This window comes from Dermacentor variabilis, chromosome 2 (assembly GCF_050947875.1).
Source record: "Dermacentor variabilis isolate Ectoservices chromosome 2, ASM5094787v1, whole genome shotgun sequence".
NCBI classification, from domain to species: domain Eukaryota; kingdom Metazoa; phylum Arthropoda; class Arachnida; order Ixodida; family Ixodidae; genus Dermacentor; species Dermacentor variabilis.
In genome coordinates, this window is record NC_134569.1 from 271,918,991 (window position 1) to 271,935,126 (window position 16,136).

A 16,136-nucleotide genomic window follows, 5' to 3' on the forward strand; every position below is an offset into this window, starting at 1 on the left:
GGCAACAGTGTTGGGTGTTTAGTAGCAGATAAGCTTGCCTTTGGCCACTGTCAATAATCTGTTTTTTCTCCAATGCCCCTGTGAAGTGCCTACTTTTTGGACACAACGTGCTCTCCATGCATGCATGCATTTTTAGCTTGTAAAGATGTCTGTTACCCCTTGCCACAAGCCGGTCCTTGCTGATGTCAACCAAGAAGGCAGTGGGGAGTATGGCGATGCATACTTACAAAGCACTGCTAATACCAGTGAAACAAGAATTGGGGATAGGTGTTAATGGAGAATACCTTAGTAACTTGCGATTCGCTGATGATATTGCCTTGCTTAGTAACTCAGGGGACCAACTGCAATGCATGCTCACTGACCTGGAGAGGCAAAGCCGAAGGGTGGGTCTAAAAATTAATCTGCAGAAAACTAAAGTAATGTTTAACAGTCTCGGAAGAGAACAGCAGTTTACGATAGGTAGTGAGGCACTGGAAGTGGTAAGGGAATACATCTACTTAGGACAGGTAGTGGCTGCGGATCCGGATCATGAGACTGAAATAATCAGAAGAATAAGAATGGGCTGGGGTGCGTTTGGCAGGCATTTTCAGATCATGAACAGCAGGTTTCCCTTATCCCTCAAGAGAAAAGTTTATAACAGCTGTGTCTTACCAGCACTCACGTACGGGGCAGAAACCTGAAGGCTAACGAAAAGGGTTCTACTTAAATTGAGGACGACGCAACGAGCTACGGAAAGGAGAATGATAGATGTAACGTTAAGGGATAAGAAAAGAGCAGAGTGGTTGAGGGAACAAACGCGAGTTAATAATATCTTAGTTGAAATCAAGAAAAAGAAATGGGCATGGGCAGGACACGTAATGAGGAGGGAAGATAACCGATGGTCATTAAGAGTTACGGAATGGATTCCAAGAGAAGAGAAGCGTAGCAGAGGGCGGCAGGAAGTTAGGTGGGCGGATGAGATTAAGAAGTTTGCAGGGACAACATGGCCACAATTAGTACATGACCGGGGTAGTTGGAGAAGTATAGGAAAGGCCTTTGCCCCGCAGTGGGCGTAACCAGGCAGATGATGATAAGCTTCCAGTTTGGCTAAGTAGGGACAGCTGGGCTAGTTGGTTGTAATTAGCATTATGAAACGTCGTTCCAGCGCACAATTCAGCACGGACGAGAAGAGAAAGACAACACGAACGCCGGACTTCAACCATTGAAGTCCGGCGTTCGTGTTGTTTTCTCTTCTCGTCCGTGTTCACTTGTGCGCTGGAACGATGTTTCATAATGCTTCTGTTGAAGTCCGGCGTTCGTGTTGCCTTTCTCTTCTCGTCCGTGTTCAATTGTGCGCTGGAACGATGTTTCATAATGCTTCCAGTTTGGCCTGTGAATTGACAAGTCATACATTTGTCAATGCGGGCGGAGACCTGGGGTGAGGATACCTACTAATTATTGGAGTGGAGTTGAAATTACGTCGCTGTCGGGGCGAACCATGAGGAGGCTTACCAAAGAGTTGGCAGCCGCCGCATAGATGGAGGACGGGGAACCTGAGCGAGGAACACAGTGGGAAAATGTGCTCTGCGAAAGGTGCTAAGGAAAAATGAGGTAAAGCTTCGAGTCAGGAGCACATCCGAGTTAAGAGCGACCTGCGTCCATCTGACGTGTAGTGCAGTAGCCACGATGCCCGGGTCGGGAATTCCGAGTCCACCCTTATCCCTGGGCAACTTGAGCGCCCGCCTAGCTACACAACCATTTGCACCCTTCCAGAGGAAGCGAAAGAGGACCCTCTCCAAGATAGGCCGATAAGCTTGGTTCGGGTTGGAACAGGAGACACACGCCACATACGTCAGGAACGAAAACAGAAGTGAGCGCAGGATTGTCGCTCGAGCAGTCAATGGGCTGAACGCGCTGAATTGCTGAATCTTGGTTTCAAGCTTCTCCTTAGCCTGTTGCCAGTTTTCAGTAGAGAGACCATCCAGCTGGTTCGAATTGGAAGGCTAGAATGCGCAGCCGCGTTTTCACGGGGAGACCATGAGCGGGCTGCGGACTGGACGGAGTGGAGTTCAAGTACATGGCTGCATTCAGTGGCGTAGCAACAGGGGGGGGGGGGGCGGGGGGCCGTGGGCCCCGGGTGCACGGGGCCAGTAGGGGGGGGTGTCATATACGTCTGAAAACACCCGAAAATTGTCGATATCCTCGCCGTCCTCGACTACACCCGGGGGGGGGGGGGGGGTGACAGAAGAGCTAAGGGTCCCGGTGCCAGATGACCTAGCTACGCCACTGGCTGCATTTTCCGACCTATTCAACCTTGCACCGCTCGCCTTGGAGAAACTGTCTATGACCTCCAAGACGCCGCAAGCTGATGCCTCGTACGGGACGACAATTCATCCGCATAGGCAAAAAGTGCAACCGGAGGGGAACCTGGTGTGAGGAGGAACCTGTCAATTCTGCTGTCACAGGACAACCTCTGCAGAAGCGGTTCAAAAGCGAGTACGTAGAGGCAGGTGAGAAAGGGTCCCCCTGCCGTACACTACGTTCCACAATGAACGCCTCCGAGACGCGGTCCCGTATGACACCAGCAGAAGTCGGTCGAGAATACAAAGCTTGGGCCATCTGCCGAAAACCCACACTAAAACCAAAGTGTAGTATAACTATATAGGGAAATATGGCGCTGCGATCGTTCAACCCAACGTTACTAGACTAGCTTCAGTTTTCAAACTTGGTGCCATCACGCGGAACCGCTACCCCCCAGGTAGCACACAAAGTCTTGAAAACGTCGTATTAAGGGATTCAACGTCTGAAACGGATTTTTGACCAAAATCGACGCATCAAAGACGTCCCAAACAAGATAGCTTAAAAACGAGGGGTGAATACGTTTTGATAACGTTGGAAGCCAGGCAGCTTAAAAACGAGGGGTGAATACGTTTTGAAAACTACTCAAGGCGCCACCACCACGCCACGGCGCGTCAGCCTCTTTAGCGGCTTCTACAATATTCAACAACCCATCAACGCGATCCAACCTTGCGCAAGATGGCGATGCCGTCGTCAAATCGTGTGACCAAGGTGTCCACGTGATTCGTGATGCCGGGCAGCCGGGCGAGCCGGGCATAGTCGCGTCGTCATGGCGTCGTCGCGTCACCGCACTCGCATTGCGCTGTGATGTGTTTGCGGCTGTTCTGAATGTGCTGCCGCTGCCCTTTGCTATGTAAGTGTTGCAGTGTTTTGCTGTCAAGAAAACGATATTCTGTGATCAGTTTGGGTTGTGCGATAGGTTTGTGTGGTTTTAACTTGGAAATAAGTAGTGTTTTCAATTGTTATGTGACCAAGGCGGCCACGTTATTCGTGAAGCCGGGCATAGTTGCGTTATCGCACTCGCATGGCAATATGGTCTGTTTGCGACTGTTCTGAATGTGCTGCCGCTGCCCTTTGTCATGTAAGTGTTGCAGTGCTTTGCTGTCAAGAAAACGACATTCTGTGATTAGTTTGGGTTGTGCGATCTGTTTGAGCCGGGCATAATAGCGTTATCGCACTTGCATTGCGCTGTGGTATGATAGCGGCAGTTCTGAATGTGCTGCCGCTGCCCTTTGTCATGTAGGTGTTGCAGGGTTTTGCCGTCAAGAAAACGACGTTCTGTGATTAGTTTGGGTTGTGCGATCTGTTTGTGTAGTTTAATTTGGAAATCAGTAGTGTTTTCAATTTGAGGGCGCGGAGTGGAGGGCACTAATCAGCTCTTCAAGTTCTTTGTCATGTTATGTGAGGCGCCTTTTCACTGACGCTGTAATTAAGGCGTTAAGGGCAGTATAAGGACGAAAGTTAGAGGGACGAAATCGTGCCTGTGTGTTCCTAGCGTCGGGATCGGCCGCTATGCGTGATCCTAACAAGAAAGCATTTTGCAGAATGCGAAGAAAGGCGGCAAAATTTCTGTCTGTGCGTACCTTGCCGATCTCCGCAATAGAGCCGTCATCGTGGTATTTTAGTCTCCCGTTTAGCAAGAGTGTTGCGGACAAGGGAACTGGTTCAAACAGGCTTTTTTTTTCAATTATTCAGTACTGCGGTATCCCAAAAGGTGAGGTCAAGTGCTCGCCCTATTTTCTTCCCTCGCGCTACAGCGCAGTGACTGAATTTTACGTGCACCATACCGTGCTTTTATCGTTTGCGCTTCAGGTTCTCGATTGTGTTTTCGCCCCTTTTACCCACGTGATGGGTATTTCATGGTCTTACCGGGTACCACATGTGTCCATATATTGTGCCCAATATATGAAACGGCCAAATTCGATTTTATTTGACGCCTCAAATGGTAGTAATGTATTGAGTCCCTTGTAGCTTTGTGCTTGTTATCAATTTTACTATTTGGCGAATGGATACAGCATCATACGCTGCATAACTCGCTTGTGGATACTGCATACGTGAGTCGAGTATGCCCTTGGTATAAAATAACTTGTATGCTTTAGGTAGTACGATTGTTTGCAGTTTGGGACATGTGTCGGAATGTACGCTGTGCGCCCTTCGCGCTTTACGGCGGCCTGCCGAGTTCGTGCGGGTGCCATGTGTGCGCATGGAGTTCGCGAAGCGCTCTCGCAGTTTTTTTTATATATATACATGTGTTCTGTTCGCGCGCTTCGCACAACAGGGCATGCCGCAGTTCTTTGTCCTTGTGCAGCACATTTTCCTAGCGTACGTCTGTGCATTATTTGATACCGGTTTCACACGGGGCTCTTTTAGCCGCTATCCAGTCCGTTACAAACCGAATTTCTCGGTCGCGATTGGCTCCTCTGCGCAAGCTACGAGAGTGAGCCAGTCGCATCGACAATTTCGATCCGGATCGGGCTTGATCGCGATCGAGAGTGGTCGTGTGACGTCGGTTTTACACGTGGCTCCCACATAGGGAACACTTTAAGTTCAATGTTACTGAGTGAAGAGCAAGTGCATATATATGCCAGTGGTGGTATGTGGGCAAGTCTTTCTGGTGAAGCCAATACTTGTGCATTCAAAACATTTCAATTACCAGCGTAGTGCATCAATGTGTCTACTTCGACAAAATGGAGCACCAGTGCAGATATCTGAGCATACCTGTCCAGGGCAGCAAGTGTGTCTACATTGAACCCACTACCAGCATGTGCGGCAGTTATATTTCCAGCAGCGGGACTGCACAATAATCAGTAGGGTGCTCTCAAGCTGTTTATCTATGAAGCTTTGCCTGGACTGTGTGCCAAATATTTTTGGACGTGAAAGTGGGGGTGAATTGGTAAACATCAGTGGAACTGTGCCTGGACTTTGTGGCAAATGTTTTTGGATGTGAAAGTGCGAGTGAACTGGCAAAGAATTTGCTCTGGGCTACATGTGTTAAACGTTTTTCTCATTCAGAGTGCTTTTCTTTACTTTAGGAGACTGGAGATGTGCGCAAAGTGTGATATGTCAGTGTGCTAATTAATGTATTTGCTGGTTTGCAAATTATTCGTTGCAACTTTGTTTTTGCCAGAGAGGTACAACTTTGCCTCTTGTAAAGGGCTTTTTAGATAAAACACTTACTATTTATTATGACCATTGCTTCCTTTGTTGCACAAATGCAGCTTCCAGTGCATTCCAGTTTATTTCCATGTTTATGTAAGTTTCTAACATGAGGCTTGCATATTCATTTCTCACGTTCTGGAGTGGCAAGATGCAGCATTACTGCCTCATCGTTCGCTGTACTACAGTAGTGTTCACTTGTTACACTGAATCCCCCGTTTAAGTATTCTGTACTAATTTCACTTTATTGCTTTTTTGTTGTATGGTTATTTTTTCTCGCCATTACTTTCTCTGATATATCCTAAAGGCAATATTTCAAATTTTGCATTGTTCCCATTTTTTTATTTCTGTCACAGGATTGTTTTGTGATGGTATGCGGTGGTATTTCTCTTTGTGCTCTTTTCAAGCTTCTAGCTGATTGGTAACATTGCTTGGAGGCAGTTACCATCCGATTCATACTCTTGCATTTTTCAGTCTACTTCTTCCATTCGCTCCGATGTCACTTCTGCATAAGTCTAGTCCATCTAATAGCACGTGCTCTTTACTATGATAAATTAGACACATTAGTACACTCCAGGTTTTTCTGTTCATTTTTGTACGTGTACTTGGAATTTTGTTTATGTGCTAGTGAATGTTCACTTTCGAGTTCATTACGAATCCTTTCTGCGACTTTTGTCATTGTTGATGTACTTTTACTTCTATTTGCATTTCTCACACAGTTTGTTCGAACCTTGCATAAGCGTTACATATTAATAAAGTGTTTTTGCTTTGTCACAATGTTCTCATTTCATGCACTCTTGGCATGAAGGGCTTGGTCTGGCCACCTGCCAAGACGTGGCCATTTGTTCTTTGCAGGATGTCCTTCCCATTGTGGTGGTAAGCATCGTAGCTTACTAAAGGTGGTATTAAGGATTTATTATTCCTAACAGGCTCATTTTCGTGCGACTTGGTAGAGGATGCGCCGGCCATGCGGGGAACAGTGCTTGGCACTGCGCCATGGCTCTTACAGTAAACACCGACGCTTCTACTCATCTGGGGCGCGATTGGAGATCGTTGTTCGAAACGCCCGATCAGTTTCACCTCACGCGATTGGCCTAGGCCGTGCCAACGGGTGCGCCTGACGACGTCTGCACGGCATAGGCCAGTCGCGTGAGGCGAAACTAAACGCGTGTTTTGAACAACGATGTCTGATCGCGCCCGTCACCCGCGAAAATTAGCTTCAGATGATCGTAAACCTTTCAAGACCGCTTCTAGACCAGCTTTTTGATAACGTCCTAAAAACGTTTAGAAATTGGTTACGAATAGTTTTGGCAAAGGGATTACTTGTGTCTTTCCCAATCCTATTTCTAGACCAGCTTTTCGAATACGTCTTGCAGACCTGTTCTAGATCGTCTCAAGAAAGTAATTAAGCCGGACATTAGCAGAGATATACGACGTTTTCCCGCCGAAGTTCTCTCATTCGTGTCTTCTTTAACCCGTTTTTATCGTCTTGGATAAACGCTACGAAAACGTTACGTATCTCTTTTGTGCTACCTGGGCCGTCCGCGCCTTCGTGACGCTGCAGTCGCGCCTGGCTTCACTTCCTCACTATCCGGCTACGCGGGCGTGCCGGACTAAGCATGCGGTGCAGCGTTGGTGTATTCTGCGGTTCGTTGTTGACGGCGAACTTCAGCAATGTCATCGGTGAAACTAGCCTTCGCCGAGTTTGTTAAGAATATCAGCAGATAATGCCGACGTGCTGCGTATCTGGCTGCATAGGCGGCTATAGGAACTATGTCGACAGTTCGGCGCGCCACTTTTTCTGTGCTCCCAGAAAAGCGACGCTTCGCTCGGCGTGGAACAGAGCGATTCGTCGTGCCGACCGGGAACTCTGCCAAATCCACGGCACTCGCTCGTGCCACTGCTCTCGCTTTCGTCGTCGTCGTCTTCCACAAGTGTCTGCGTTGCCGTTCATCATTCCAGCGTAGAATTTCAATTCTGTCGTCGTAATGGGGAGGCCGCGTTTACGGGGGTATGAGCCATTGGTTGCTTAAGAGTATGAAGGAAGTAAATCAACTTTATTCAAGGTCCTGCAGGCCACGAGAGCTTTAGGCTCTCCCGGAGTAGGCGTCTCCCACGAGGGAACCGGGAGGTTGAGTTTCCTGGCGGCGTCGTGGATCTGCTGGACGGCCCAGAGTTGAGGAGCGAGTTCTTCAATCGCTCGGCATTTTCTTCAAACTTGCGCTTGTCAAGTTCGGAGTTAATGCGAGCTTGCGAGCACAGCCAGAGTAAATGGTAGACGTTAAGGAATGTATTGCAATTGGTGCACTAAGATTCGTCGTAGAGCTCAGGCATGTAGTGGTGTAGTCTGCTTTGCATGGGGTATGTGTCTGTCTGGCATTCTGAGTGTAACCGCTTGAGCTCGAGTGAGCGTGCGGTGTGGCGTGCCCATATGACGTCAGTGGGGCGAGCTATCCGATTGGCTGACCAGGGCGCGTGATTGATAATTTTTCCAACTTTATGGTAAACAAATGATCTTCGTAATACTTGGAATGTTAGTTCATTTGTTTTTATAAAAAGAAAGTGCTTTACACATGCACTGGACCACTGTTTCCAGGGTGCTATATTGTGTTTCGTTCATGCATGCCTGGCCACAGCCCAACCTATCATGTGGCTAGTACAATGCAATACATGTGGTATCTCGTAAGGCACTTTACACCATATAAGGCACACAGCCTGCTGCCAAAGCTACAGACTTCGCACATTCATACGTTTTTGTAAGAACGTAGTGACACCAAACACCAGAACTAGACTAAATGGAGAAGACTTACTGAGCACTAAGCAATCTGCCCGTAAACCTCCAGCTTCGATTTCTTATTTCTCTGTGACACTCCCCCTTCCTGCTTTATCACAGTCTAACACTGTGAGGTTGTTATCAGATAGAAATATGGCACTACAGTAGGTCAAGCAGCCCGGGAATCATCGACGGTGCACACATTTTTTTTTTTTTTGCAATTGGTACAACTTCATTGAAGAAGCAAATTTGCACTCCTTTTACTGTTCTTTGAGCTTCAGATGCATTTTTTGCCCACTTTGCAAGATTTCGTTTGGTTCATTAGTTATTGAGATTTCAAATAGATTCATTTTATCTTTTGAATAGGGATGCTTACTATTAGAAGATATTTTCATGTTGTAATGAATTCTTTTTTATAACGATGTTTTTAAGAGGCTTAGTGAGGCTAATCATTGTCATGTAAAGAATTTGTGGCTTCAAGTTGGTCAAGATAAATAGCCACAAGGATGAGCCATAGATAAATCCATGTAGTGCCTATTGTTCTCATACTGGTTAAACTGGCAATTGTGAACTGGCACTGCACATAGGCACTAGCACCACATTCCTTTTCGAGTAATCTTAAAGGAGCACTAAAAAGAGAAATAATTTGAGCTGTGTTAGTGAATTACCCACCCACAGTGGCAAAAAAGCCACTCTGAACATGAAAAGGAGGCCTGATGAGCCAGAAAAGATGCAAAAATTGGCAGTTTCCCCCAAAATGGCGAAGCACTGGCAGGAATGGCAAGCTTTAGCATTGCGTTTAACACTTCAGACGGTGTGCTAACTATGCACAGGTGCGGCCATGCACAGATGTGACAAGACGACAAAATTTATGGCACCCGTAAAAGCTTCAACAGCCCGTATAGGGCCTGTAATGGCATTTCACAGGCACCATTGCGCTGACTGTAGAGAGCGGTGTGAGCCAAAGTACATAACTTTCAGATTGTGAGTACTGATATTCAGAAGAACTTCAGTTTGGCCTAGTTGGTGTTTACTGCATATCATATTGACCGCAAATACACAATGCGAGTGTATACACAATACACAATACACAATACACAAATGCACAAGAACAATTTTTCAGTACACTTAAGCACTTCCGGCAGACAGCAAGTGTCGTCTGTTTGTGTTACAACGTACTCCATTTTGACGAGAACTCCGCGGTCAGATTAGGTCTCAGTCTTTTCGCGAGCACTATTATTCGACTTTGTTGCCTTGTGGACTGCAAACGTAGCGACTGCCAATATGTAAAGCTGCGACATCGTGTCCCTCTGCAAGGCAGCATACGAGCGAACTGGCTGCTGCGCCTCGGACTGCCGCTATCCTATCGGCGCCAGGATTTGCACGTTTGTGGCCGTCGCTTTATACCGGAAGATCACTAACGCAATAGCGTTTCGCGAGTCCGGTATTAGGGCAAACGCAAACACAAGGGGACAGGGTCTGCCCGCTTGACTGTGCCGTAACGGGATGAGCCATGAGGTGAGCAGGGGTGCGATTTTGTAGGAATTCTATTACTTTTTCTATGCCTTTTGCCGCCATCACTGCGCAGCCATTGGTCGAAAATGACCGGGCCGCGCCCATTTTGTCTGTCAATCACGCGACGTCAGGAACCCGCAAAAAGTGTAATCGTCATCGTGACGTTGACGCACTCATTATGCGGAGCAAAAGGCACGGATTTTTGGCACGGCCAGAGGCAGGGTCGTTTCCGAAGGCATATAAAAAATGGCCGCCCCTCTGATCGCTATGGCCGTGGCTCTTCGCCGTCGCCGACGTGAACAGGGAGAGCCAGACGACGCGTTTGACATGCCGGATGACCATTTTCGACGGCGTTTTCGCCTCTCGAAGGGAACGGTGCGGTTGTTGTGCGAGGAACTGGCGGGGGAACTAGAAGCTGAGCGAGCGACGGGACTGTCGGTGGAGCGGAAAGTGTTGTGTGCGCTGCGCTTCTGAGGAGTTCCGTCGTGGCAGCGGAGGAGTGCGAACGGGCGCCGCATGCGCTCCGCAGTTTTCGACCGACCCATGCCATCAAGACCCACGGGGCCTGCAAAAGCTTTTAGGACCTGATACATCTCACAAGCTGGACCACGCGGATACCAGTTTCAAGGCGGTAGGCCCTATTTTCGGCGTTTTACCGCACTTTGAACCTCCCACGTGGCCGTGGCGCTAAGCCGAACGCTAGGCTAGGAACGCACGAGCACGACGCTCGAGGGAGACCAGGCCGCGTCGACGACACCGACGCGGGCCGAAATGGACTCCCGCCGACCGAGTCTACCGAACGCCAAGCTTTTCATGAGCGGCCCAGCCCAAAAACCGCTCGAATCTCAAGATATGGAGGACGATGGCTACAGCAGCTCCTCCGGCACCGAGGCCACCGGAGACGGAGAGCTCGCAGCCACCGCCATGCAGCAAGACCAGCCCAGTACCTCAGGTATGCAAAATTTCGACGACCACTGGCAGATTTACTACTCTAAACGCCAGAAGAAACTACAGAAGAGCGGATCCCGGAACGCCGCCTCTTTCAATCAGAAAGAAGCCCCGAGCGGGGAGACGAATAGCAAGATGGCGTCGTCCGCCTCGGCAGAGGGTGGCGCGAACGCGAAGACAGCTGGAGCAGCAGCTGCGAGCCAAGGTCAACGGCAGCCGAGACAAAGGTTACCGCCGCTCCCCAAGGACGACGCGAAGATTATAATACGCCCGAGGAACGACCTACCAATCAGAGAGCTAAAAGCGACCGAGGTTGCAAGAGCTATCGTAAAGGCATGCAACGGCAAGTTTAAAGAAGACGACGTCACCGTCAGACTAAGAACGGGATCCAACATCATCATCGCAAGTACCTCAAACGAGGAAGCAGCGAAGACGATGCTGGGGATGACTAATCTACAATTTAGAGGACATACCTACGAAATCAACAAGTACGTGGCTCTACCGGACGACGTCAGGCGAGGCGTTATACATGGCATCGACGCAGGGACCTCGTCGGAAGAGCTCAAAGCAAGAATCAAGGTACGCACGCAAGGAGTCACAGTACTCACGGCAAGAATGCTAGGAGAGTCACAAACGGCGGTTATCACTTTCGACGGCCCCACCATACCCAAGTACGTGCTTTTCGCCGGAGGGGAATTCAGATGCTACCCGTACAGACCGACGAGGCAGGTGTGTTACATTTGCTGTCAGCAAGGCCACCGGTCCGACGTCTGCCCTGCTCCCAGCACAAAGGCGTGCAGGGCGTGCGGTATGCAGAACCCGCCGGAGAACCACCAATGTCAAGCCAAGTGCCTGATCTGTGGAGGCGATCACGCCACGGGATCCAGGGACTGCAAGGACCGACTCAAGAAAGCAAGAGAGCTGTGAGGCCGGCAACAGCAGCAACTACACCAGCAACGGAATAGAACTGCACGGGAACGGAGACCAAGGTGGTTTAGCTCGGAGGGAGGACAAGACAGGTCACGGAGCCGCTCGCGGAGCCAGTCGTGGGACCGCTCGCAGAGCCGCTCGCGGAGCCGCTCACGGAGCCGCTCACGCAGCTGCTCCAGATCATCCCCGCCATTGGTGCCCCCGGCCACTAAGGACAAGGGCCAGCAGCAGCAGAAGATGGCCAAGAAGAAGCCCAACGGCGGCACAAAGGTGAGCTGGGAAGCAGGCCCTCCCAAATCCCTTTTTCCCCACTCGGACAATCAAAATAAAAACATTATAAGCAACAGGAAAAAACAACTAGAGGAGGAAAATAAGGTCCTCAAAAGAAAACTCGAAGAGCAGGACGCGAAAATTAATAGACTAATCCAAGAGATGCAGGAGCTAAGATCAGGTAGCTCCCCTAGATCGCTCACGCCACCAACCCCCCCACCTAGCCAACCTGAGATAACGAACCAACCGGACTTTGCCCAATTCATGGCAGAAATGCAAAAAGCAATACAAGAAATGAAACAGCAAATTATGAAGCAGGGTACGGAAATCCGCACCATGCGCAAACAGAAAATTACGGAGGGATCCAAAGGCAAGTTTAATCAGAGACGCCCAATGCTAGAAAACTACAGTACGAGAGACGACTCCGAAATATAATCATGGATAGTCGAGCCAAAAGAGAGAAAAAAGAAGGAAAACTAGAAATATGGCAGTGGAACTGCAGAGGTTACAAAAGAAAACAAGGACTACTACAACAATACATTAACAAGCGATTAATACCTCCGGACATAATTGCGCTACAAGAAACAAACGTAGAACCAAAATTACAAGGCTACAAGTGCTACGAAAATCCGGACGAAGAACGGAAAAGGACAGCGATCCTAGTTAGCAAAAGCCTCACGGCCATACAACACGACAGGATAGCTGACACGGACGTAGAACATGTAATAGTCGAAATAATTCCGAAAAAGAAAAGGGCAGGAGGAAGCATATTCATAGTCAATGTATATAGTCCTCCTAAGCAAAAGAAGGCCAAATTTGAAGAGCTATTTAGAGGAGCAAACAAAATCGCAAAAGGAAATGCGCTGGTTATATTAGGCGATTTCAACGCCAGAGAGGAAAGTTGGGGGTACAAGACATCAGAAATAAAAGGTAGGACAGTAGCCGACGCGGCAGATAACACGGGGTGCGAGCTAATCACCGACGCCGAAAACCCGACAAGAACCGGGAACAGCGTAACCGAAGATACCTTCCCAGACCTCACCTTCGTCCTGCGAACAAAACAAGCAGAGTGGGAAAACCTAATGGAAAACCTAGGAAGCGACCACTATATAATAAGAACACAAATCACGACATCAGATAAAATCAGACGGCAAATAGGCAAAGCCAGCATCACGGATTGGAGAGCCTTCAGAGAGTCGGACAGCGACACGACAGGAGGGGAAATCCAGTCGATATCCGAATGGGGAGAAAAACTCAAAGAACAAGTAAGGAAGTTCACGAAAGAAGTTGAACGCACGCAGCAAACACCGGACGTGGACTCTAGGCTACTCAGACTGGGAAGCAAGAAAGGGACTCACGAAGAGGTGGAAGAGGCAGAAATTTAACAGAAAGCTCAAAATAAAAATAGCAGAGATCACAAGGAAAGCGGAGGAGTATGCGGAGCAGCTTGCGAGACAAAACTGGCAGCAGTTCAGCAATTCACTGAACGGGACCCTGAACACAGCAAAGACGTGGAGCATACTCAAAACCCTACTAGACCCGACCAAAACCACGTCAGAGAATAACAAAGCCATCCATCGACTGGTTCACCAGTATGAAGGGACGAATGAAGAACTGCTAGAAAAAGTACGCAAGAAATGCTTTGGCGACAGCAACCCGGCCGCTTACACAGAAAGATATAAAGGGCAAGAAAACGAAGCATTGGACAGGCCCATAAGTAAGGAAGAAGTTTATGCGGCAATGAGAAGAGCAACAAGAAACACGGCAGCGGGTGCGGACAAAATTAACAACGCACTTATCCGCAACCTCAGTGACGAGTTAGTCGAAAAATTAACCGACTACCTCAACAAACACTGGGGAGCGGAAACAGTTCCAGAAGAATGGAAACGCGCTGAAATCATCATGATTCCAAAGCCAGGAAAGAAACTCCAAGTAGAGAACCTCAGACCAATCTCTCTCACATCATGCTTGGGCAAGATATACGAGAGAGTGGTTACGAAGAGACTTCAAGACTACATGGACGATAACGAATTATACCCGCACAGCATGTTCGGCTTCAGAGCCAAGCTGTCGACTCAAGACGTGCTGCTGCAGATAAAGGAAGAAATACTCAGCGAAATCCCACGCTACGGAGAAAATATCATCATGGCACTCGACATCAAAGGCGCCTTTGACAATGTCAGTCACGAAGCCATACTAACGGGCCTAGACAACCTGAACTGCGGCAGAAAGACACACGGCTATGTCAAAGCGTTCCTGTCGGGCAGAACAGTGACCATCGGGCTAGGAGAGCTAAGATCAGACAAGTTCAGCACTCCAAACAAAGGCACACCGCAAGGGTCAGTTATCTCGCCCATCCTTTTCAACGTGGCAATGATAGGACTGGCCAAACAATTAGAGGAAAGTGGGGGTATACGTCATGCGATGTACGCCGATGATATCACCATCTGGGCGCAAAGAGCTCCGTTAGGATACCAAGAACTCAAGTTGCAAGAGGCCGCAGCATGCGTAGAAACATATGTCAGGGCAAGAAGACTCGCATGCTCAACGGAGAAATCTGAGCTCCTGAGAGTACGCCGGAGACGCAAGGCCAGCGACGAGGCCGAGCCCCTGAAAATCTACCTGGAGGGACACTAGATCCCGGAAGTGACGCAATGCAGAATACTGGGGATGTGGGTGCAAACAAACCAGCGTTGCACATACGCCCTGGCACTAACCAAGACTGCAGTCAACCAAGTCGCCAGAATGATAAACCGGCTGTCGAAAAGAAGATATGGCATGAAGGAGGCATATACACTCAAGCTGATAAAAAGCCTAGTAGTCAGCAGAGTGGTGTACAGTCTACCGTACTACAACTGTGTCAAAAGCGAAATCCAGCAAATCGATACCATCCTAAGGAAAGCACTCAAGACGGCGCTTCAAATACCCCAAACAGCGTCGACCGAGAAGCTGCTAGCCCTAGGGCTGCACAACAGCTTTGAGGAACTGCAAGAAGTCCAAAGGATCGCACAGTTCCAAAGACTACAGCAAACTGAAACCGGTAGAAGACTTCTAGTCAGGTACGGCGGCGAATCAATCCTACGAGAAGTACAAGATAACATGACGATCCCGGACGAGTACCGCAGTACCATCAGGGTAGCACCAATACCCAGAAATATGGACCCGAACCTGCACAAGGCACGCAGGGAGGCGAGGGCAGAGTACGTGCAAAGGACACTGGCCATCCGGAACGAAACGGTGTATGTTGACGCCGCAACATACGCCGGCAAAGGAGAAGGCAATAAGCATAAAGTGGCGACGGTGATTGGCCCGGACCTCAGGGAAATCACCAGCGCGTCAATACGGAACTGCACGGTATTTGAAGCCGAGGAAGCGGCCGTAGCTCTAGCGGCAGTGGAGGGCTATCGACTAGGCAAATCCCTAACGATTCTAACAGACTCGCAAACAGCATGCCGGAATTACATGAATGGCAGGATCAGCCGCAAAGCGCTGAACATTCTCCGCTCTAACGGCCGACCCACAGACAAGCAAAGCAAACACGCGATAGTTTGGATACCGGGACACACGAGTGTCGAGGGAAATCTGGAGGCAGATAGGATAGCTCGAGGGTACGCAACAAACCGGGCGTCCAAGAACACTGCCGCCATAGAGGACCCAGAACCGGTAGGCCAAACATACGCTGACACGCTAAACTACTTCAGGGGCGCCAGAATGAGATACCCGGCACCAGACAAACAACTCAACAGAGAAGAAGCCGTAATCTGGCGGCAACTACAAACGGGCACATACCCGAACTTATACATTCTAAACAAAATTTATCCTACCCAATATGAGAACACATGCCCCTGGTGCGGGGACAAGCCCACGCTATATCATATCACGTGGGCCTGCCAAAAAGCAAAAGAAATAACCATAATAGAAAACCCGAGTGCGGAACAGTGGGAAAGGATGCTTTCCAGCGACATCCTGAAAGTCCAGCAAGGGCTAGTAAGGCGTGCTCGCACGGCAGCTACCCTCAGTGGGGCCCTGGACTAGGGGCACCAACCCTGCAAATCAAGATGGAAGAAGCCATCTGACGAACCGCTAACTCCATATGTAAATAGAGCAAATAAACGTTTTTCACCACCACCACCACTGCGCTTCTTTGCTACCGGGAGCTTCCAAGCGTCCGTCGGGAGCGAGGAGACGATCCGTGTGTCGCAGTCGA